The sequence below is a fragment of the Heterodontus francisci genome, chromosome 16 (genome assembly GCF_036365525.1).
Source record: "Heterodontus francisci isolate sHetFra1 chromosome 16, sHetFra1.hap1, whole genome shotgun sequence".
In the NCBI taxonomy this organism is placed as follows: domain Eukaryota; kingdom Metazoa; phylum Chordata; class Chondrichthyes; order Heterodontiformes; family Heterodontidae; genus Heterodontus; species Heterodontus francisci.
Window position 1 is genome coordinate 85,156,846 of NC_090386.1, and position 24,631 is coordinate 85,181,476.

The following is a 24,631-nucleotide window of genomic DNA, read 5'->3' on the forward strand; positions in this document are numbered from 1 at the left end:
TAATGCTCTGGAACAGTCTGGAGGGAGAGGAGGCCTATATTAGACCCTCTCTTTGGGTATTTATCACCCTTTATTAGACCTTACTGCCAACTAACCCAAGTAGCAGGACCGAGTGTGGCAGAGAGCAGGAAAATCACCAGGACCACAAGCTATGCTTTCTGACTACCATTTGAATGCAGTAGCTAGGGAAGGAACAGGCAGCATTTTCGAAAACAAATCTTCACAAGGATGAAATCATTAACAGTTTCTTAGAATGCGGTGATGTAATATGGACAACAGAATTCCCCAATGATTTGTGTAGGAAGTCACTGTTATATAAACTACACAGTTTAGTACTTTAAGGTGTGCAACCTATTCATTACATAAAAGCAAAATACTGCGGATGCTGGAAATCTGAAACAAAAACAAGAAATGCTGGATTCACTCAGCAGGTCTGGCAGCATCTGTGGAAAGAGAAGCAGAGTTAACGTTTCGGGTCAGTGACCGAAGAAGGGTCACTGACCCGAAACGTTAACTCTGCTTCTCTTTCCACAGATGCTGCCAGACCTGCTGAGTGAATCCAGCATTTCTTGTATTCATTACATAATTCAGTATCTAAGATCTGTTAGTGATATGATCCATTATCTATACACTAATAGTTCAGTATTTTAAGAAGGTATCTTACTCATTCACTACACAGCTAAATATCGAAGAATTTTAATTTTCTGCACAGCGTGGTAGTTTATCACTTTGTGACCAAATAAATGAAGATGTAATGAGGGCTATCTAAACCAAGCAATAAAATTACAGATTGAAAATAAATAGGAATCTAGTTGGAGAATTGATGATCCAGGTTTTGTGTTGAATATTGTGTGCATTGCACTACACTTTAAAGGAATGAAAGAGTTATTTCCATGTGGTTAACATTCTGTTACACTTTTGGAATGATCGCCTACTGCATTCTAGGCATTAATCCCAAAACCAAGACCTTGAATCATCACCCCAAACAGCCAAAACTTCAACCTTAATCAGAAATCAAAACCCGATATCATTCAATGGCATGGAATATACATCACAGAAACAGTCCATTCAGCCAATTGATCTATGCCAGTGTTTATGTGCCACATCCTCCCACCCCTCTTCTCTTACCACTCTCTGGCTAAAGCAGTATCTCCTGAATTCTCTGTTGGATTTAGTAGTGACTTTTTTATTTATGTCCTGATTTCCCCCAATGTTAAGTGTTTGACATTAAGCATCTCAGCCAAAAGTTTCAACAACAAAATCAACTCCTAGCTTTAATTCCTAATTCTCTCATTTATAAATATACATAAAGGTGGTTCCTTTCTGAATGCTTCAAATATTAACAATGAAATGATCGAATGAGAGAGGCCATTAAGGGAGACCTTTTTTGTAATTTCCCACAAATAAACGTGTCACGGCAGAGAGCAGAGAATTCCTCATGGAGTAATGAGGAAGAATGACTTGTGTGAGTATCAGAACATGCTCAATGACTTCTCTTGGCTCTTGATCTGGCAATGCCTCATTGTTGAAATCCTCATCCTTGTTTTCAAATCCCTCTCTGATCTAAACCTTCCATATCTCCATAACCGCCTTAAGCCCTAAAACCCTCCAAGGTTTCTGCATTTCTCCAGTTCTGGCCTTTTGTGCATCCTGATTCCACCACGCCATTATTGGCAGCTGTGACTTCAGCTGCTTGGGTCCAAGCATCTGGCATTCCCACCCTAAGCCTCTCCACCTCTCTCATCTTCTTTAAAGCATTTCTTACAGGATTAAGGAAAATCCCAAGGCTTTTTATACGGATATAAAGAGCAAGAGGGTAACCAGGGAAAGGGTTGGCCCACTCAAGGACAGAGATGGGAATCTATGTGTGGAGCCAGAGGAAATGGGCGAGGGGCTAAATGAGTACTTTGCATCAGTATTCACCAAAGAGAAGGACTTGGTGGATGATGAGCCTAGGGAAGGGAGTGCAGATAGTCTCAGTCATCTCATTATCAAAAAGGAGGAGGTGTTGGGTGTTTTGCAAAGCATTAAGGTAGATAAGTCCCCAGGGCCTGATGGGATCTACCCTAGAATACTGAGGGAGGCAAGGGAGGAAATTGCTGGGGCCTTGACAGAAATCTTTGCATCCTCATTGGCTACAGGTGAGGTCCCAGAGGACTGGAGAATAGCCAATGTTGTTCCTTTGTTTAAGAAGGGTGGTAAGGATAATCCAGGAAATTTTAGGCTGGTGAGCCTTACGTCAGTGTAGGGAAACTATTAGAGAGGATTATTCGGGACAGGATTTACTCCCATTTGGAAACAAACGAACTTATTAGCGAGAGGCAGCATGGTTTTGTGAAGGGGTGGTCGTGTCTTACTAATTTGATTGAGTTTTTTGAGGAAGTGATGAAGATGATTGATGAAGGAAGGGCAGTGGATGTTATCTACATGGACTTTAGTAAAGCCTTTGACAAGGTCCCGCATGGCAGACTGGTACAAAGGGTGAAGTCACACGGGATCAGAGATGAGCTGGCAAGATGGATACAGAACTGGCGCGGTCATAGAAGACAGAGGGTATCAGTGGATGGGTGTTTTTCTGAATGGAGAGATGTGACTAGTGGTGTTCCGCAGGGATCAGTGCTGGGACCTTTGCTATTTGTAGTATATATAAATGATTTGGAGGAAAATGTAGCTGGTCTGAATAGTAAGTTTGTGGATGACACAAAGGTTGGTGGAGTTGCAGATAATGATGAGGATTGTCAGAGGATACAGCAGGATATAGATCGGTTGGAGACTTGGGCAGAGAAATGGCAGATGGAGATTAATCCGGACAAATGTGAGGTAATGCATTTTGGAAGGTCTAATGCAGGTGGGAAGTATACAGTAAATGGCAGAACCCTTAGGAGTATTGACAGGCAGAGAGATCTGGGCGTACAGGTCCACAGGTCACTGAAAGTGGCAACGCAGGTGGATAAGGTAGTCAAGAAGGCATACGGCATGCTTGCCTTCATCGGTCGGGACATAGAGTATAAAAATTGGCAAGTCATGTTGCAGCTGTACAGAGCTTTAGTTAGGTCACACTTAGAATATTGCGTGCAATTCTGGTCGCCACACTACCAGAAGGACGTGGAGGCTTTGGAGAGGGTACAGAGGAGGTTTACCAGGATGTTGCCTGGTCTGGAGGGCATTAGCTATGAGGAGAGGTTGGAAAAACTCGGATTGTTTTCACTGGAACGACGGAGGTGGAGGGGCGACATGATAGAGGTTTACAAAGTTATGAGCGGCATGGACAGAGTGGATAGTCAGAAGCTTTTTCCCAGGGTTAGTTACTAGGGGACATAGGTTTAAGGTGCGAGGGGCAAAGTTTAGAGGGGATGTGCGAGGCAAGATTTTTACACAGAGGGTGGTGAGTGCCTGGAACTTGCTGCCAGGGGAGGTGGTGGAAGCAGATACGATAGCGACGTTTAAGAGACATCTTGACAAATACATGAATAGGAAGGGAATAGAGGGATATAGGCCCCGGAAGTGCAGAAGGTGTTAGTTTAGGCAGGCATCAAGATCGGCGCAGGCTTGGAGGGCCGAATGGCCTGTTCCTGTGCTGTACTGTTCTTTGTTCTTACCACCTACCTCTTTGACCAAGCTTTTGGTCCCCAGTCTTAATAACGCCTTCTGCAGCTCAGTGTTGAATTTTGTTTGATAATGCTTCTGTGAAGTGTCTGGAGATGTTTTACTATATTGGAGTTTCTATATAAATGCAAGATATTGTTATAAGGAAAGGATTGAAAGGAACAGGGCACATGTTCCACATGGACAACTGTCAAAGCTCTGGCAACGGATCAAACTTGCATGCAGTGACAAGCACATCAGTACACACTAACACCACTGCCAACTCCTGGAATTAGCCTGCAGGGTTTTGCACAATGCAAACTATTCAAAAAGCTGCTCATCAACATAACCTGCCGATGTGCACTATATACAGTGAATGGAATTCATGTCAGATGTGTTGTTCGTTTCTATTCATTCACAGGATGTGGGCGTCGCTGGCAAGGCCAGCATTTACTTCCCCTCCCTAATTGTCCTTGAGAAGGTGATAGTGTGGCGTCTAAGATCATAAGAGCATGAGTAGGCCACTCAGCCCCTCGAGCCTGCTCTGCCATTCAATAAGATCATGACTGATCTGATTGTAGCCTTAACTCCACTTTCCTGCCGGCCAGCCGGCCATAAGCCTTGACTCCCTTAAATCAAAAACCTGTCTAACTCAGTCTTGAATATAGTCTTCTTGCCATTTTCAGAGTGTAATCAAGAGTTAACCACATTGCTGTGGGTCTGCAGTCACATAGAGGCCTCACTGGGTAAGGACAGCACATGTCTTTTTCTAAAGAACAGATGGGTTTAAATGATAAATCCAGTAGTTTCATGGTCGCCATTCCTGATACTGTTGTTTTATTCTAGATTTATTTAATTAATTGATTGAAGTTACAATCCTCGACTGCTGTGTTGGGATTTGAACTCCTGGCTCTGGATCATTTATCCAGACCTCTGAATTACTAGTGTAGAAACATAACCACTCTGCTCCCATTCCCCTCTAACTGATTGTAATGGGGCAAAAAAGAAGGAACTGCTGCTACATTGCTTCTCTGTCAAACATCAGCCTAATGCTAATGTATCTGCAGTCCCTGTGGAAATCTAATACAAGGTGCACTTAACTGCAGCAATATCTTTTTTTTCATTTCTAACTCCATTGTATCACCTCATAACTGTCTAGGTGCAAAGGAAGCAAAATTCTCCATTATCCACCAGCACAAGAAAAAGCCCTAACATTGTTGTCAGCCTAAAAGGGCAAAGTTTTCATATTTACTTGTTCCCCTGTCAAAACTAAAAGCTAGTCATTGTTGCTTATTCTACTCTCTGTTCCAACGTTCCTGACTAACCATGTATTTCCCCTGTAGCTGCAGAATGGTGAATGGCTGGCAGACAGCAGAAAGGATACCTGCAATTTATCTGTTTGTAGTTGGTTTTGATGGCACTGTTGGGAAAAGAAAGGCTCAGAGCTGTCATCTGCCTACTTATTTCACTGTTTCTCCTTGGAGAGTGTAAAGAAGTAAAAAAAGAATGGGCAATGGTGGGAGGGGAGCGAGAGACAGAGAAAGTGGATCAATAAATGGGTTAGTGTTTGCATCACTATTAACACTGCTGCTGTCATTGTTCCCATTCACTATATCACTCACTGTGAGATTCACTGGTCAATGTGTTTCCCCTTCCAGCAAATCCAAACAATCTTAGTGGCTGTAAAAGGAAGACATTCCCTGCAAGTGTCGAGAGCACCAAATGAACTCCCTGGATTCACAACATAAATCACCCTCTCTTTTTCAGATAAAAGTCAACGCCTCAACTGGTCTGCACTATTTCACAGCCACAGTTTAACCTGATAGGGCAATTCGTCTCTGTCAGACTGTTAAAATGATAATGCCAATTAAATAACACGAGTAATTGCTGGTTTGTCCCTCCAGAATTCCCTTAAGATATTATTGTGGAATATGAATGAGGTCTGGTCTGCTCAGGAGAACAGCAATGTGATTTGTATCTTTTAACCTTCGTTCAACCCCGCTTTCTGATCCAATGATCATAATTATAATTCAAACATCCAGGGTCAGGCACGGGGTTCATAAAAATCTGGAGGGAAAAAAAAATACTTTTAAAACCTGGCAGTATAAAGCACAGAGACACTGATGATGAAAACCTGGGTCTAGACAGCTATAAAAAGCCATATTGCCCACCAGAACCTTCACTCATGTTGCCTTTAAATTACTTATGTCCTGAGCAAATTTAAATGATCCTCTAGGCTGTCAATAAATGGTTTAACAAAGGAAGAGTGATATCATTGGAGGTGTCAGTAATGCTATGATAAAAATGACATGGGTAAGGACTATTGTATAAACTCAGTTTTTCTCTTGGTGCTTTATTTTTTAGCAATCTGAATTTCTTTATTGCTGAAGAATTATTTTAACCTGTGATTATTAACTTGTTGTTTGAAAGTACCTTGGAGAGCTGATTTTACCAACAGCACCTTGTTTAAAGAGAAAATCTGATCATTAGGATCCTGTCTAAAGAGGACCCCAGTTAGTGAATTTCACCATAGAGACTTGTTCTAAAGAATGATTCACAAAATTAGGGCCTCATTTAAAGAAAGAACATGCTGTAAATGCACAGCAGGTCTATTGGTACGTAAAAGAAAAATATCAGTGACATTTCAGGTCTAATTCTTCATTGAAACTTTTAGCAGCTTTGACCCATGCTAACACCAACACCACCTGATACAAGGTATCTCACAGCGCCATATGCAATCCATATGCTGGATTTGCTAATGTTGGTCCAGTAATAAAAGAGTCTTCTCATCTGGCAGCCTCAATGAACCCAAGTAGATTTATTTTAAGCTTACTGTGAAAAAACCCATGCAATGGGAACTGACTTTGCTAAAGTGGCTCATGCATAGTATAAAAGCAGCTTAAGTATTAAACTGGAATATGTGGAAGGCTATGAGAAATAAGACAGTATCAGGATAGATGCAGAGCTGAGCAAGAGAAAATGGCATGATATAGGACATCTTACTTGAAGTTTAAATCAAAGCTTAGTTAAATTAGAATCAGTGTAAGCATCAAAAAACAATCTGATAGTTTACTGTTGAACTGTTCCTAGTTTGGCATAAATCATTTCCATAGATCTCATGAGTTCCTCAGTCTCGCTATCAGTCATTACGATCCTGAGGTAAAGCACTGAACGCAAGTGACCTGGGGAAAACTGAACTGGAGTAAACTCTTTAAAACTCCACTGTCCCATGAAAGGAAAACCTTTCCTTCACATTCAGAATATCTAATCAGTCATCAGGAGTTTGTGTTCTCTTTGCTTGGATGGTTTTGATTTACACCTGGTTATTATATTGTATAATCTATACACAGTCTATTCTTCATTGTAACTCCCTTTAAATCCCACATTAATCCGTTTACAGTCACTCCTGTAAGAGTACCCTCGGCACGCCTACTTTAAACTCTATATTATATGACACACACACCCTGCAACCGACAGTTCCTTCAATAAACCCACATGAACCTGTGTACAGGTTCATTGACAAGACCTGGTGAGATTTGGATATCAACTGTAGTCAGAACTTGAAAAAAGATGGTTCTGTTTTTCAAATAATGCACAGTAACTTCCTAGAAAACAACACAGGTTTCATTTTAAAGTCTGAACTTCCAGATCTTGAAATTTGGGATCCTAACATTTTTGCCAGGTTCCAGTCCCTGGAGGTAAAAATGTTTCAATCACACAAGGAAGGAAAGAAAGAAAGATAGAGAGAAAGAAAAAGACCCATGTGATTCACAGCCGATAAAATTCTTTTTTGTTGAAGTGTATCTCTGTTGTAATGTAGGAAAGGGATGATCATTCCAGCCAATGCAAACATGCAGAGACAATGAGCTGGAATTTACCAGCTCTCTGGGGATGGGCTGGGAGGCGGGGGAAGCTGCAATTTTGCACAGGAGGGTGGTAGGTGGCATGCCCATCATCTTCCCACTGTCATGCCATCTTGCCAGCAGGGGTGAAGGTGGAGGACGCCCAGAGGCCAACTGAGCCACTTAAATGGCCAATTAAGGGCCTCTTACTGCTGTCACTGGCGTGTTACCAGCAGTAGGAGGACCATCTGCCATGTGAAGAGACCACTAAGTAAACCCTGACAGCCTCCCAACGGCTCGGGGGGAGAGGGCCATCCTAATCGGGCACTGTTTGGCCCATGGAGGGGGCCGCCCTGGTGGCAAGGGCCACCCCACGGTAATGGCACCTTCTGCTCTCACCAACATCTCCCTCCCTCACCAGGGCCCAGCTGACTGGCCCCAGTGACCCCAGAGGCCACTTAACTAGTTGTGAGGGCACCATCCAACCATTGTGACCTCTTCTTCCAGGTGCAATCCCAGCAGTGACCACTGCTCCTGGTGGCGCTTCTGAGGCTGCTGAGCTGCCAGCCCTCTGATTGGCCTCCAATTAGTTGGAGTTAACATGGCAGGCTCAACCCCTTCTTTTCTAGCCTTTGCGGCTGAGTTTTCAGCATTCCCTGAATGCATACCCCAGTAAAATTGTTCCTTACAGTTTGGTGACTCCTCCCATGGGATTCTTCCCAAATTTAAATAACAAACTTACAGAGGATACTGAATGGTAAGCAAGTGCAAATGAATTGCAATTTCCCCTCAAACAACGTGAGAAGTTTCATATGGAATAAAAGAATCCTTGCATTTATATCATGCCTCATCAAGTCATTGAAATGATCAAGGAATTTCACCTTATGAGTTACTAGGTGAGTGCAATGGCACTGGTGTTACATTGGGAAACACAGCGGCCATTCTGCACCAACAACTCCAAATGTGCTGTGGGATCATCCAAGTCTACCTTAACAACCAGAACAAGCAGACAGGACCTTGGTTTAACATCTCAACTGGCAGATGGCAATGGCACTGGAATGTCAGCCTAGATTACGTGCTGTAACACTAGAACTCAAAATTTCTGAGTGTCATCTCCAACAGAAGATGTGTAGTGTAACAGGAATCCCATGTACCAACATAGAAGGATGGAGCCTCCATCCAAAGTCCTGGGGACAAGGTAATTTAGATAGGCACAGCAGACAGCAAGTAAGAATGTGGCAAAGGAGTCTGTCTTATTGCACCAGAGGATGGTGGAGTGGCACCAAGACCAAAATCAACCTCCATTAAATTATTTTCCTTGCTCCAATTCCATAGGTAATCAGTCTGCTGAGGTATTACCCCTACAAGGCCTTGATTACTTTTCTCTGGGGCTGTCTTAAGATCTTGAAAGGCCCAGTGCAAATCTGCGTCAGCTCTTGTTTGGTTGGGGTAATTCGCATAAATTACCAAGAGGCCCAGGAACTCCCCAGGCACTCGCTGTTGATGTTGGGGAGGCAAGCAGGAGCTGTGCATGCTCACCCACCCACCTCCTGCTGGAGTTTAGGGAAAAACTTAAACAGACTAGAAACAAAGTGGAACTATGTTCCTTCCAAAATTCCAAGTCTCCAGTGGATAATGCTTTGGTTCTTCATCCTCTCTACCCCCAGGAATTTCACAGCCTTATAGGGGGCTGAAAACCATCACCTTCCAATCCAACGGGCTGAAAACCAAAGGACGCTGCAGATCATTCCTATCAAGTATTCTGTTAACACTGCACATGCAGTATAGAATATGACAGCAAATGGAAATTCCTTTTTTTTATTATTGGATCAGTCTTGTTTTCATTTGGATTGTCATGCCATCAAAACACCTTGGTGTTGATCACGAAGCGTCATGGACAGTGTTATCAAATTTACTCATCCCATCCTCCCAAACGAGTGAGCTTGTGTAGATGGATGAGAGTGGGGTGGGGAATGAAGATTGAGGAAGAAATCTAAGGAACGGAGCTGATAAAATGCAAAGTAATACCAAATACCCACACATGAAAGAAAAGGCGTTTATCACATCTCATTTAATATGGACTGTATTTGTTTTGCTCCTAAAAAATTTGTATCGAGAAACCTATTCAAAATAAATCTGGCAGTATTTTACCAAGGATAGTTTCATTTCAAAATCTGATATGAAAGACTTTATTTTTAAAGGAGCAGGGCACTGTCTTATGGGAAAAGAAAATATTGTAGAACAGAAAACGATAGAGTATCACCTGGACGTGTGGGCTCTGGGATGTAACACAGTGAAAATTAACAGTGTAATTCATTGTGTTAGATTACCTTCCACCCAACCCCAAAATCAATCTGGTGCCTGCAATCCCTGCCCTGCAAGATTTCTTTGCATGATGATGAAAGCCTTTCAAGAGTTAAGCATTGTCTCAGGCTAAGCCACAGAAGGAATAAAAAAAAACACAGCCATGAACCATTCAATACACTTTTCAGCAAATTAGAGTGATTAATTTTAGCCTGAAGCATCAACAAAGAGTAAAAGCATTTCATTTATTGTCGTTCTCAAATATCCTGTTTGTCCTCATTATATTCTCTGTGCTATACAAATTATGATCATAGCTTCCTTTCCACACTTCACAGACAAGAGTTAATTAAAACAAACACATTTCTTAATGTAGGATATGAACTGTAACGAGGAGAATGAGGTCACTTGTAAGAATGCTTGTGGGGAAGCATGAAAACAAGCTTTCCTTATTCTTTGTTTAACACTCACACTGCTTTCTTTTAAGGAGAAACAAATACATATATATATATGTGTCAGCCATGGCTCAATAGTAACTCTCTTGTCTTTAAGTCAGGAAGGCTATGGGATCAGATCCTACTCCAAAGGCTTAAGTACAAAATTTAGGCTGACAATCCAGTGCACTCCAAGAATGCTGTGCTGTCAGAGTTGCCATCGTTCAGATGAGAAATTTAACTGAAGCCCTGTGTGTTCTCTCAGGTGGATGTAAAAGATCCCACACCACCATTTCAAAGAACAGCAGAGGAGATCTCCTTAGTGATATTTCACCCTCAAGCAACATCATCGAAGACAGATTATCTGGTCATTATCACATTGTTTTTTGTGGGAGTTTGCTGTGTGCAAATTGGATGGCGTGTTTCCTACATTACAACAGTGACTACAATTCAAAAGTACCTCATTGGATGTAAAGCACATCGTGATGCCCTGACATCATGAAAGGCGCTATATAAATGCAAGTCTCTCTTTCTTTTAAGAATGATGGGTTTAGACACCGCAACATTCAAACTCTTGTCTAGATGGAGACGCATCTTAATTGCATCAAGCAAATCGCGCTAAAAATGTGCCCCTCAAACCCTGCCCTTTCCCCACACACCTGACTCCAGTGAAAACAGATTCGTGCACTCTCTAGAGGGCCGAGTTATGTGGACATGACACTACCTCTTAGAACACTGAGGAACATAAGGCTAGAAATTACTGACGATTATATTATCAGACAAATGTTTAAACATGCTTGTACCAAATTCCTTGCTCTGCTATTTTTACAGAGCTGTTAATTGGGAAAATAAGCCTTTCTGTGGAAAGTCAGAATGCTGAACCTCAGTTACATCAGTTAAATAAGTAAATCTTAATCTTGCACATTCGACATCCATCTATAATATATTTAAAGTCTTGCATGTTGCATGCACTCACTGTAAGCGTTATACTTTTTCTGGTCACACTTACAGGCACCACACTTTTAAATATCTTCCAAGCAATGCCACGGGAGATCTGCTAGTTAAGAGATGTGTGATTGAAAATGGCCCTCATAGAACTTTGAATGCATGCCTTGTTAATATTACTGGAGGTTTCATTAAATGTCACGAGATCACCAATTTTTTTGTTCTGGGGTGTCTTTCAAAGAATCTGGAAATAAAAAGCAAAAGTGGTAAAGAAGCTATTGAATTGTCCTAAAACCCAACTGGTTCACTAATGCCCTTTAGGGAAGGAAACCTGCCGTTCTTAACTGGTCTGTTCCATATGTGACTCCAATCTCACCTCTGCATAGTTGACTCCTATCTGCCCTCTGAAGTGGGCTGGGAAGCCTCTCAATTGTATCAAATTGCGACACTACAGCAATTCAAGGAGAAGGTCCCCCACCATCTTCTCAGGGCAACTAGGACAGGCAATAAACGTGATCTTGCCAGCAACACCCAAATCCTGAGAAAAGTGTCTGTTAGCTCTCATTTTTGCCTCGTCCAAGAGATTACATGACTGCGGAGTCATGATGCTGCAGCCAACAGGAGTGTGGGGACACGCTTGTGCAACCAGCTGATCTTTTTCTGACCACCATGTGTTAATTGTATGCAGGTGGTGGGCATTAACTGGGATTCATTTCAGCTCCTATAAATAGATACGGTATGAAACTACAAGGGTTAGGAGGTGTATGCCTGTAATGTGTAACTCTGTAAATAAATATAAAAGGGTGTAAAGATTGATTCCAGTTCTATCCTTCATCAACTGGCTTTCTGGATAAGGACATTATGTTCGTTATTCTTGTTGTTTTGCTGTGATGTTGGAAGTGAAGGATGATGTTGCACGCCGACCAGTCCCACCATTATTTTAACATATGAAATACAGCAAAATGAATCCCTTGAGACAACAGTTAGTTATATTTTCTTTGTTCAAGTTATTTACAATGAAGAAACGACCATTACCACATGTTGAGTCTATAAATGATATCCCTAGATGAATTTATTTTGTATTTTAAATATAGAGCTCTGATTTATTTTGCCAAAATGACAACTATAAATTATTTGGGTGGCTATAGAAGGATAATGAATATGCTTGTGGAATTTATAATTGCAATATTACTGTCCATCTCAGTATAAAAATATAATCACTGCAATCCCAGAAGATGCAAAATTAAATGTGTTAACACTCCACACTTCCTAATGCTGCTGCAAAGTACCAATCAGACATTCCATGAGATGTCATAGAATCATACAGAAGAGTAAAAGGCCATTCGGTCCATGGTGCCACTGCCCAGCTCTTTCTCCATACCTCTGCATTTCCTTTTTAAGTATATGTACAATACCCCATTGAAAGTTACTATTGAATCTGCTTCCATCACCCTTTTCAAGCAGTGCATTGTGGATCATAACAACTCACTGCTTAAAGAAAATTCTCCTCACCTCTGATTTAATGCGAGACCAATGTGTTTCAGCTTCGATCTCTCCTCTTTGCCTACGTGTGAGGGAGAAGGTGGGACATTAGGGTCGGGTCAGCTAAAGCAGCACTAACATTTCATTAACAGCCAAAAACTATAAGTCATTTCATTATGACACTTGGCAATTCTAATTCTCAACTATTGGGGACAATCTGTAATTGATTATGCTTATTAAGCACCATCTACATATGCCTATTTAATTAATTAGATAGGGTGCCCTCCCCCCACCCTTTGTAATTTAATCATTGTCCAATCTTTACAAAAGTTGATAGGTGAAAGTAAGACCATGACTGACCACAACATCAGAACATTGACTATATAGGATTGATAAACTGAATCTATCTCTTAGACATCAGTCTATCAGACAGGCAGAGTCCTGTTACGTAGGTATATACTGTAGTGTTGCAATCTTTAAATGTGCAGTTTATGATTAGTTGTCAATTGATGCAAAACCATTCTTGAATCAAGGAACTTTTCATTTCTAGCCTTAATGAATTCAAATGACTTTGAATCTGGATCAATTCTGCCTGATTTCCAATTCCATTACACTCTTTATGCACTCAGAGTTCCCCTTGCACTAAATGCATTCTGAACACAGCGAAGGCAATGCTGCAGAAGGGACTACTCTTCATGTTAAGTACACAATGACAATGCCAGCAGCAGCAAAGTACATGGTTGAATTTTCATTGGCCTCCTTTGAATGCATTTTGCCCCCAAAAAACAGATTATCTGGTCATTATCACATTGCTGTTTGTGGGAGCTTGCCGTGCACACATTGGCTGCAGTGTTTCCTACATTACAGCAGTGGCCACACTCCAAAAGTACTTGATTGTCTGTAAAGTGCTTTGGGACATCTGATGTCGTGATAGGCACGATATAAATGCAAGTCCTTCTTTTTCATTTAGTGCACCTCCAGCACAGTCTGGGAAAACCTAACCTCGGTTCTTGCTAGTATGATGCCTTCATTAACTCCGGAGTCTTCCAGGGGTGAAATTCTCCAGCTGCTGACCATTCTGGGGCAGTGTGTCACTTTACACCATGCTGAGTGCATCAGAGCTGACCTGTGCCAAATTTCACAGGTCATGAGTGAGAGGAAGCTTCTGTTTTTAACTTTTTGTACATCTTTCAAGCACTGGATTCAGGCCTGAGCCAGTGAAGAGGGAACAAGGCAGAGCAATCAGTCTTGCTAACCTGTCTTCCACTGGGATTTTTTTTAAAAATCCAACTTTTGATGGAAATTTTCCCTCTGTCAACTTGCTTGTTCTGAATGCAAACATAAAGATTTCCAATAGCCCATTAAAGAAGCTGGTTGTAGGAAATTGGGGTAATTCGTTTAAACTTAGCTTCAAATCGGTAATGGCTCTTTGAGCAGCCGTCCTGAAGCAGCATTATTTTTTTCTAAGAGCTTTTTGGTTAATTACCATTGCGCAAAAGGAACTCTGTTTAATTGGCACGCTTGGATAATGGAATCATTACCAGCTCCATCATAAAACCCTGTATTTAGATTTGAACTGATTATCATGACCATACAGTCCTTTATATTGGTATTTACTGAACCCTTAACCCTCTCATGCTTGTGCATTGACTTCAGCCATCTACATGACAACGTCTGCCAGACATGGACTTATTCTACACAGGTGTTTTCTACACATACCTTTTAACATGTGTGCGCTTTGAACGTGTGCATCCTTTCAATCTATATTGTTGCAACCAGGTGAGAAAAAGGTCTAGGGTTCCCTTTCAGCCTTCACCTGGTCTTCCCGTAACAGGGTCGAATTTTAAACACACCATGTTTTTAGCTCTCCTGTGGTGAATCCTTGTTCACCGCTTCCCAATTATAAAGCAAAGAAACCAGCACACACAAGTTTTCTTAGGTTTAAAGAAGAAAGATTGAAATTTATTAAACTTAAAAACTTAAACTCTAATTCAGTTAACACCTATGGATACATGACGCGCCCACGCTAGCATGCTTACCCAATACACACATGCAGCTAGGGACAGAAAAGAGCAAAAAAAAATAAAGTGGAAAATTTTGAGGCAATATCTGAAGAGGGTTTATGTTACGGATCTTCGAGCTCACTGTAGAGTCCTTGATTGTAGGTAGATCTTTATTTTCATTGTGGCCCAGTATTCTTCTTAAACCTTGTTTGCTGTAGGAGACTTTTCTGTCTTGGGGTTCATGTGTCTTCAGTGGGTTTGGAGTTATGTGAGAAAGAGATGGGAACAGACAGAGGAGAGGTCTTCTTCAGTCCAGGAACAAACAGCTTTCTGCCCAAACTGTTTGCACAAATTCAAAAAACTCAGGTTGCCCAGCAAGTTAGTGATGTGACCAGCTGGTTTGACCATGTCCATTTGTGTATTTGGCCATCTTAGCAGTCATCCTGGAATGCGAGCTCCCCCACCTTCGACGTCTGGTGATCAAAAGTCAATTGTGGGTTGAATGTCAGAGAATGGCTGCTTTGTCCTTCCAAACACCATCTGTTAATATGCCATGGTTGATCTGTTCAACAAGTGTTCCCCTCGCTCCAGTACCAGTTTAAAATCAATGCTCAAAATTAATGTGCCTCATTCTTGGCAGGTGGGGGCCTAGCATGACAATATTCTGATACAGTGGTAGATAAGGATTCAATGATAGCTTTCAACAAAGAATTGGCAAAATACATGAAAGAGAAAAAATTGCAGGGACATGAAGAAAGAGCTGGGGAGTGGCACTAACTGGATTGCTCTTCGAAAGAGCTGACGCAGACTCGATGGGCTGAATGGCCTGTTTCTGTGCTATGCAATTCTATGATTCTATGAAAGTGAGTACCTACATATTTTCAATGCATGTTACATGCTCAATCCATACATTTCCTGCAACTTCATGTGCTTTTATAAACTTACACATTAGGGCCACGCACAGTGGAAGTATTTCCTACAGAACAACCTTTTTTTAAATATAAGTATAGCATCATTTACATAACACAATTTCCTAAGTCATACTATAGGGGTGGCAATGGAAATAGGAAAGAAGTTCCTGGGATACAGGGATTGTCCTATGACGAGAGATAGGGTAGCCTAGACCTATATTCCTTAGCATTTAGGTGATCTTTTTGAAACATATAATATTCTTAAGGGGCTTGATAGGGTAGATGCTGGAAGGATGTTTCCTCTGGCTTGGGAGTCTAGGACTAGGGGTCACAATCTCAGAATCGGGGTCAGCCATTCAGGACTCGGATGAGAATTTCTTCATTCAAAGTATTGTGAGATTTTGAAATTCTCTACCCCAGAGAGCTGTAAATGTTCATTCATTAAATATATTCAAGACAGAAAGTAACAGATTTTTGGATACTTAGGGGAGTAAGGGATATGGGTTTGTGCAAGAAGGTGGAGTTGAGGTAGATGATTAGCCAATGTGATATTGAATAGCGGAGTAGACTCGAAGGGCCAAATGGCCTACTCCTGCTCCTATTTCGTATGTTTCTTAGGTTAGGTGAGGTAGCCAAAGGAATAGACAAAGAATTAGGTTTTGAGGAATCGTTTGAAGGTGGGAGAGGCTTATGAAGAGATGAAGGGGGAAAAGTTGCCCTAAGTCATGCCAGGATTTTGGGAGAAAAATTAGCTTTGGAGGGACCAATTTCTGGCCGTGATTTTGCACATCTGACCTCCCCCGAAAGTGTGCATGTTTGCAAATTAGAATTATAAATTCAAAGTCAATGGCTTCATAAGAATATAGGAACAGGAGTAGGGCATTCAACCACTCTATCCTGTCCCACCATTGCATTTTAACTCCATTTTCAATAACTTGATTCAATAACCTTAATAACTTTGCCTAACAAAAATTCCAACTGTCCAGGGTGATTAAGTGAAACAGACAATAGATCCCTTGAGTGTGGAAATTATGACTCCAATGTCTGTTTTTCCACCCCACTTCCAATTGTGGCATGAACTGAGTGGAGTGTGTACCATGTTTGCTCTATTTAGTCTTTCCAAGTCCACAAAAGCCTCACCAGTGGAACTTAAAAGAGACCGCAGATGCCAGCATAATAACGGAAGTATCATTTACTCCTGGATTTCACAATAGTACTGTGAGCCACTAATGCTTGGGCCCACCCCTCCCCCGCCATTCCAGATGTGGTGTTCCCCAACTTGCAGGATATACCTGCAGGCCTGCTTACTGCAGCAGCACAGCCATTATGATGAGGTCCAACCAGCTAGTTGCATCAGGACTGTTAATTAAGGTCTGTAGCTCACTGGTTTTATGCAGATGAGGCCGCAATCCAATTTCCAGTGCGTTTCGAGCCGACTGTCTTCGGGTGCACATTCCCATTGCGGGGCCGGTGTCAGGATCTCCTCCAATTTCCCAGCCAAAGAAACATGCATGCTGCACATTTACTATTCACACACAACTTCTGTCCTTACATGGTTATATTTTGGAAGGAGAGTCTCCTGTTGCAGATCCTCACTTAATGGGGCTGTGAATTGGAGAAAAAAACCATGGAGGTCAACGTGCTCAATAAGCACCACCCCCACTACCATCAAATGGGACTCCACCCCACTCTGTTTAAATGCAGGATACGCGCTATTTCTACACTCATTCTTTTTTTAGTTAAGGGTAATCGTTCAATTTGTTTCCCCTTTTTCCCCAGCAGATTTCCATGATGCTGCATGCTATTCACCTCAAAAACAAATGAGCATCATGAGTAGTGATTTTGCCACTGGAAATATCTGTTTGTGGAGTCTTTAGTTTTCAACTTGTCCAAAAATGAGATTCTCAACCCTCTGGTGTTTTTTTTTCCAATTTCACTACCAAGGGATTTAATTTCCTCGGATAGTGCATTGCTTCAGGTCAATTTTATTTTGTGTGCTGTTTAGATGCATTTCTTAACCTACCTGAGAGCACACACCTTCTTAAATGATCATGCAAACACTTGGCTGAGAGACAAATTGAGCATTGTTTAAGGATTCAAAGTGGTACAAGACTCATTCTGAGGGTGTTTCTTTCTTCTACCACGATGGACCATATTGATCTGACTGTGTGGGATGGACTGATTGTAGTAGGATTCATCATGCTTTAGACAGACTGCTCTAATGAAGAAGGATAAGCTTTTACTCTGCTGGGGTTGCATTGAGCAGTCTGGATTGATTACCAGGCCTCTCAAAGAATGGCACCTTCTATAGTCACTGTGGAGTGGGTTAAATGTTGTAAGCTACCATTGAAGCCCTCTCTAGTAACAGTCTCCCCCACCATTCTCAATACCCAGTGAGCAAGTGGGCATCATATCTCCTGCACGTGTTTGAGAGTAAAAAATGCCTTAGATTCTATTTTTTATATATTCTTTTAAAGAGAAAGATACCTTGTTGTCTGATTTAATCAACCCTCTCTGCAGTGGCTAGCAAGACAAATGTCCAGCTGGTGCGAAAACCTCCTGATTCCCAGCCTGTTAACCCCATTACTCCAAAGCCTCAACAAGTATGGTTGTGAAAATGTGTGCACCTGTCCAACTCTAATGGCTTGCTATTATCATTTTCCAGCTGTGATTGATGGAAATTATTTGATTAATGGATGGTTGAATGTTTTCGAGCTTTGCTAAAGTGAGCTGCAAATTAATTTAATATACTCTCTGGTCATAAGCTATGAAACCTGGATCAGTGTGATGATGTGTAAACCATTTGTGGCATGTTTTTAATCTCCGGACAATGGATGGAGATGTTAATGCATGCTACACTAGGTTCTATTTATGCAGACTATTAAGATTGCTCAAGCTGAACGTAATTTCAACCACTTCCGAGCTAGAAGAGGACTAAACAACTTGCATTAGGAACAGAAATATCAATTAAGGGAAAAGACCTAAACACGGACACTGTCAAGTGAGACCAAGCAAAAAGGGTTCTCACTACGGTCAGTTAATAATCAACCTGGAATTGACTGCAGCTCTTTAAAGAGCATATCAGCGAGATATGAGATTGGCAAGGTGCATTGAGGACGATTTCCCTGTGTCGTGGATTGATAAGGTTCACGCTTGTTTCATGCTCCACATGTTGCTTTCACAACTAAGTCCTTTGGAGAATGAACAGAGCAGCCTCTTTATACAATACACCGCACACTGCATAGGAGTCACCACAATTAGACACCACAAGGGTATCAATTACATAGCATGCTTCATACTATGGACTATAATATCAACTGGCATTCATATAGCGCCATTAACAAAAAAGGAATGTCCCAAGCTGCTCCCTAAATGGACGTATGCTAAGGCAAATCATATCCAGGCCGTCAGAGCACATAACACTCTCAGAAATGAAACCGGACGGACCACCTGGCATCAACATAGGCACCAGAAATGGCAAACCCAGCCCTGTCGACCCTGCAAAGTTCTCCATACTAACATCTGGTTGGGAGAGCTGTCTCACAGACTAGCCAAGCAACAGCCTGACATAGTCATACTCACGGAATCATACCTGACAGACAGTGTCCCAGACACCGCCATCACCAACCCCGAGTATTTCCTGTCCCACCGACAGGACAGACTCAAGAGAGATGGTGGTACAGTGGTATTCAGTTGGGAGGGAGTTGCCCTGGGAGTCCTCAACATCGACTCCAGACCCCATGAAGTCTCATTGCATCAGGTCAAACATGGGCAAGGAAACCTCTTGCTGATTACCACCTACCACCCTCCCTCAGCTGATGAGCCAGCACTCCTCCATGTTGATCACCACTTGGAGGAAGCACTGAGGGTGGCAAGGGCGCAGAATGTAGTCTGGGTGGGGGACTTCAATGTCCATCGCCAAGAGCGGCTCGGTAGCACTACTACTGACCGAGCTGGCTGAGTCCTAAAGGACATAGCTGCTAGACTGGTTCTGTGACAAGTGGTGAGGGAACCAACAAGAGGGAAAAACATACTTGACCTCGTACTCACCAATCTGCCTGCCACAGATGCATCAATCCGTGACAGTATTGGTAGAGTGACCACCGCACAATCCTTGTGGAGACAAAGCCCTGTCTTCACATTGAGGATTCCCTCCATCGTGTTGTGTGGCACTATCACTGTGCTAAATGGGATAGATTTCGAACAGACCTAGCAATGCAAAACTGGGCATCCATGAGGCACTGTGGGCCATCAGCAGCAGAATCGTACTCAACCACAATCTGTAACCTCATGGCCCGGCAAATCCCCTACTCTACCATCAGCATCAAGCCGGGGGACCAATTCTGGTTCAATGAAGAATGCAGGAGGGCATGCCAGGAGCAGCAGCAGGCATACCTCAAAATGAGGTGTCAACCTGGTGAAGCTACAACACAGGACTACTTGCATGCCAAACTGCGTAAGCAGCATGCGATAGACAGAGCTAAGCGATCCCATAACCAATGAATCAGACCTAAGCTCTGCAGTCCTGCCACATCCAGTCGTGAATGGTGGTGGACAATTAAAAACTGACTGGAGGAGGAGGCTCCACAAATATCCCCATCCTCAATGATGGGGGAGCCCAGCATATCAGTGTAAAAGATGAGGCTGAAGCATTTGCAACAATCTTCAGCCAGGAGTGCCGAGTGGATGATCCATTTCGGCCTCCTCCTGAAGTCCCCAGCATCACAGTTGCCAGTCTTCAGCCAATTTGATTCACTCCACGTGATATCAAGAAATGACTGAAGGCACAGGATACTGCAAAGGCTATGGACCCTGACAACATTCCGGCAAAAGTACTGAAGACTTGTGCTCCAGAACTTGCCACACCCCTAGCCAATCTGTTCCAGTACAGCTACAACACTGGCATCTACCCGGCAATGTGGAAAGTTGCTCAGGTATGTCCTGTACACAAAAAGCAGGACAATCCAACCCAGCCAATTACCGCCCCATGTCTACTTTCAATCATCAGCAAAGTGATGGAAGGTGTCATCGACAGAGCTATCAAGTGGCACTTGCTTAGCAATAACCTGCTCAGTGATGCTTAGTTTGGGTTCCGCCAGGGCCACTCATCTTCTGACCTCATTACAGCCTTGGTTCAAACATGGACAAAAGAGCTGAACTCAAGAGGTAAGGTGAGAGTTACTGCCCTTGATATCAAGGCAGCATTTGACAGAGTATGGCATCAAGGAGCCCTTGCAAAACCAGAGTCAATGGGAATCAGGGGGAAAACTCTCACTGGTTGGAGTCATACCTAGCGCAAAGAAAGATGGTTGTTGTTGTTGGAGGTCAATCATCCGAGCTCCAGGACATCACTGCAGGAGTTCCTCAGGGTAGTGTCCTAGGCCCAACCATCTTCAGCTGCTTCATCAATGACCTTCTTTCAATCATAAGGTCAAAAGTGGGGCTGTTCGCTGCTAATTGCATAATGTTCAGCACCATTCGAGACTCCTCAGATACTGAAGGAGTCCGTGTAGCAATACAGCAAGATCTGGACAATATCCACGCTTGGGCTGATAAGTGGCAAGTAACATTCGCGCCACACAAGTGTGAGGCAATGACCATCTCCAACAAGAGAGAATCTAAGCGTCTCCCCTTGACATTCAATGGCATTATGATTGCTGAATCCCCCACTATCAACATCCTAGGGGTTACCATTAACCAGAAACTGAACTGGAGTAGCCATATAAATACCGTGGCTACAAGAGCAGGTCAGAGGCTAGGAATCCTGCAGCGAGTAACTCACCTCCTGACTCCCCAAAGCCTGTCCACCATCTACAAGGCACAAGCCAGGAGTGTGATGGAATATTCTCCACTTCCCTGGATGAGGGATGGGCAATAAATGCTGGCCTAGCCAGCGATGCCCACATCCCATGAATGAATAAAAAAAACTGAGAGAAGTAGCAACATTCCATATATCGCTCACTGCATAGTTTACAGTGCACCACAGCGAGTTGCTGCTAAAATATTTGCTTTGCGCAACATGTTGCACACTGAACACCATAGTAGCATACCAGCCCTATGCAATGTACCAGATACAATTTTATAAAGCACACCATGACTAGACACCAGGGTGTTCCATGTGTACTGTACAAAAATTAACAGGCTGTGGTCTGTATATTGCACAATGTCAGTATTGCACAGACTTTGCTATTCCACATACTGGCAAGATCCCACATGGTGATAAATTCTATTTTAGTCCATATAAAGTGCAGCACAGGATGATGAGTGGGCAAATACTTCTTTTATGAATGGCTTCAGATGGATTTACAAGAATGATACTCCAACTGAGATGTTATACCTATCAGGAACGATTGAAGGAAAAAGAAAAAACTGAGGGATGATCTGTTAGAGTCTTTAAGATTTTGAAAGGATTTGATGTGGGGGAGATCAAAACTAGGGGCTGTAAGTATAAGATAGTCGCTAATGAATCCAATGGAGAAACTTCCTTATTCAGTGAGTTGTTAGAATGTGGAACTCACTACCATGCAGAGTAATTGAGGTGAATAACATATAGGCATTTAAGGGGAAGCTAGATAAACAGTTGAGGGAGAATGAAATAGAAGGTTATGCTGATAAGATTAGATTAAGAGGGATGGGAGGAGAGTCATGTGGAACATTACCACTGGCATGGACCAGTTGGGCCGAATGACCTGTTACTGTAATGTGCATTCTATTTAATTCTACTAAGTGGCGATGGTATAAATCAACATTAGCCAATTACATAAATGAATTGCTAGAGAAGAATTTTCATCTGACAGGGTTTTGTGAGATACATCAATGGAGAACCGCTTCAGGACATGCTTTCTGCTACAAACATCTTAATGTTACCGATTGAATCAGCATCTAATGGTTCGTTCCATTTTAATATAGCTCTTACAGATACTGAAAACTGTTGCACAAAGCCTATGCAGCAGATACAGCTCGAGATAGACATGACCTGCTAGTCAGTTGTGATTTTACAACAGGCTTTTTCTCACAGTCCCAACTACAAAATACCCCAAGTACTGAGAACGCAATGATTATACATTTGTGCAGCTTTCTATCTTCCCTTCCTCTGCTGGAGCATTCACTCCCTCAATGGGATATGATTCAGCAAAGGGCTAGTCACCACCAATACCCCACCCTAGCTGCCATGACTCAAATTTCCATTGTGAGTGTTGACACTGTTACAACCTCAGTGGGAGCAACGCACTGTCAATTCAGTCCCACCACTCCACAGGTCACAGCATATTATTTAAAGTTTTCCCACCCAACTGGAAAACAGTCAATTAAACACTCTAGTAACCCCTGGAATAAAACAGACCAAACCAGGTATCTTTAGACAACAACAAATTAACTATTTATTAAAACTAAATCTTAAACACTATTAAGATAAACTTATGTCTAAGGATCTGATAACTTCTTATTTTAACCTCACTTCCCCATTCACGCATATACACTCAAAAATAACAGTGGTTAGACATATGGATGAAAATGGAATAGTGTAGGTCAGATGGTTTCACAGGTCGGCGCAACATCGAGGGCCGAAGGGCCTGTACTGCGCTGTAATGTTCTAATTCTAATTTTTAACTGGTTTTAGAAGTGGTGTTTTAAAAAATTAGCTGTTTCTTAAGAATAAATAAATAAATAAGTCTTTGTGGGTTATGTTCCTGATGGATGAGGTATTCTAATGTGAAAATAATCAAAGGCCACTTGGATTTGATAAAGCAGTCTGTGTTTGATAGGCATTCAAACACTTCGGCTGTAGCAGGCATCAACATCTCCTCCAGCAAAAGCAAATGGTCTCTTAAAAGGGTTATTTACTTTTTAGGCAATTAATTTGGCCTGTAGCTCCTTGTAGAATTTCTGCTGAGAGAGAATGAACAGCTCTTTTCTCTTCAGTACACTTCACTGGTGAGTCTGGTTCAGACTGTTTTTTGCCAGTTTAACACACAGTCAAATCGAAACATTATACAATGTGACCTCTCTCTCTCTCTCCTGCTGCTGCCTAGGTAACAAAATGCAGCTATGGCACACTGTCCCCAGAAATCCAAACTTCTCTCCCTGTCTTAAAGGAGCACTGTTTTGATCCAAGGAGAAAAATAATACAAGTCCATGACAACACGCTATCTGATAGTGGAGGTGTTACGACCAAGGCGAGAGGAGTGCACTGTTCATTCTAGTCCCACTTCTCCACAGGTCACAAATATATTTACATTTTCCCACTTACCGTTACAATCATAAACTCTATTTTTTCCAGAATAAAACACAATAACTAGGTTTCTTTAATAACAAAATTATCAGTTTATTATAAAACAAGTCTTAACCAGTAATGAAGTAAAGGATAAACACACAGATTGAAATATTACAGTTCCCTTTTTACCTTAGCCCCTCACACTCAAACACACAAACATACACTGGTTAACCAGAAAATAAAAGGGATTTTTGTTTAGAGCTCTGTTACAGACAAAAAAACACTTGGGCTGAATACTTGCTCATTCTTGAAGAAACAGAAGATGAAATATGTTGTGTTCCAAAACTGGCATACAGTCTGGCCTCCAAGTACACGTAAACAGGTCACTGGGATCTTTTACAACAGTTCTTTTCAGGCGGCGTTGAGAATTAATTCAGCAGGCTTTGCTTCAAAGACAGGAGACAAGATAAGTTAACACAATGGACTTCTCAGGGTCTTTTAGAGAGGTGCTGGAAAGCTGGGTTGTGGTCTTCTCTCCTTCCTTAGGAATTCTCTTCTCTCCTTGGAAGTTATCTCCATTTTTCTGCAGGATTTTTAAAGAGATAAAATAGGCTGGGCTGAGCTGGGGTTCTGTCCTTCAGTTTTATTTTTTAAAATTCCAGCCACTTTTAAACAGTTCAATCCCAACTCCAAACAATTCAAATGCGAAGCCGGAAACAGAAAGTCCACCTTCAGACCCGTCACTTCTCTGCACACATTTTCCCCAGTTACCAGGGTCTCTGTTCTAGTTTTAACTTGAGTCATGTGACAACCAGTAAATATTGTTGTCAAACAAGTCTTTTCAGTGTCCTCTTGATGACCCTCATGAAAAAAAACGGGTCCAACATTTCTTATGTTTGACTATGAATCCTCAACA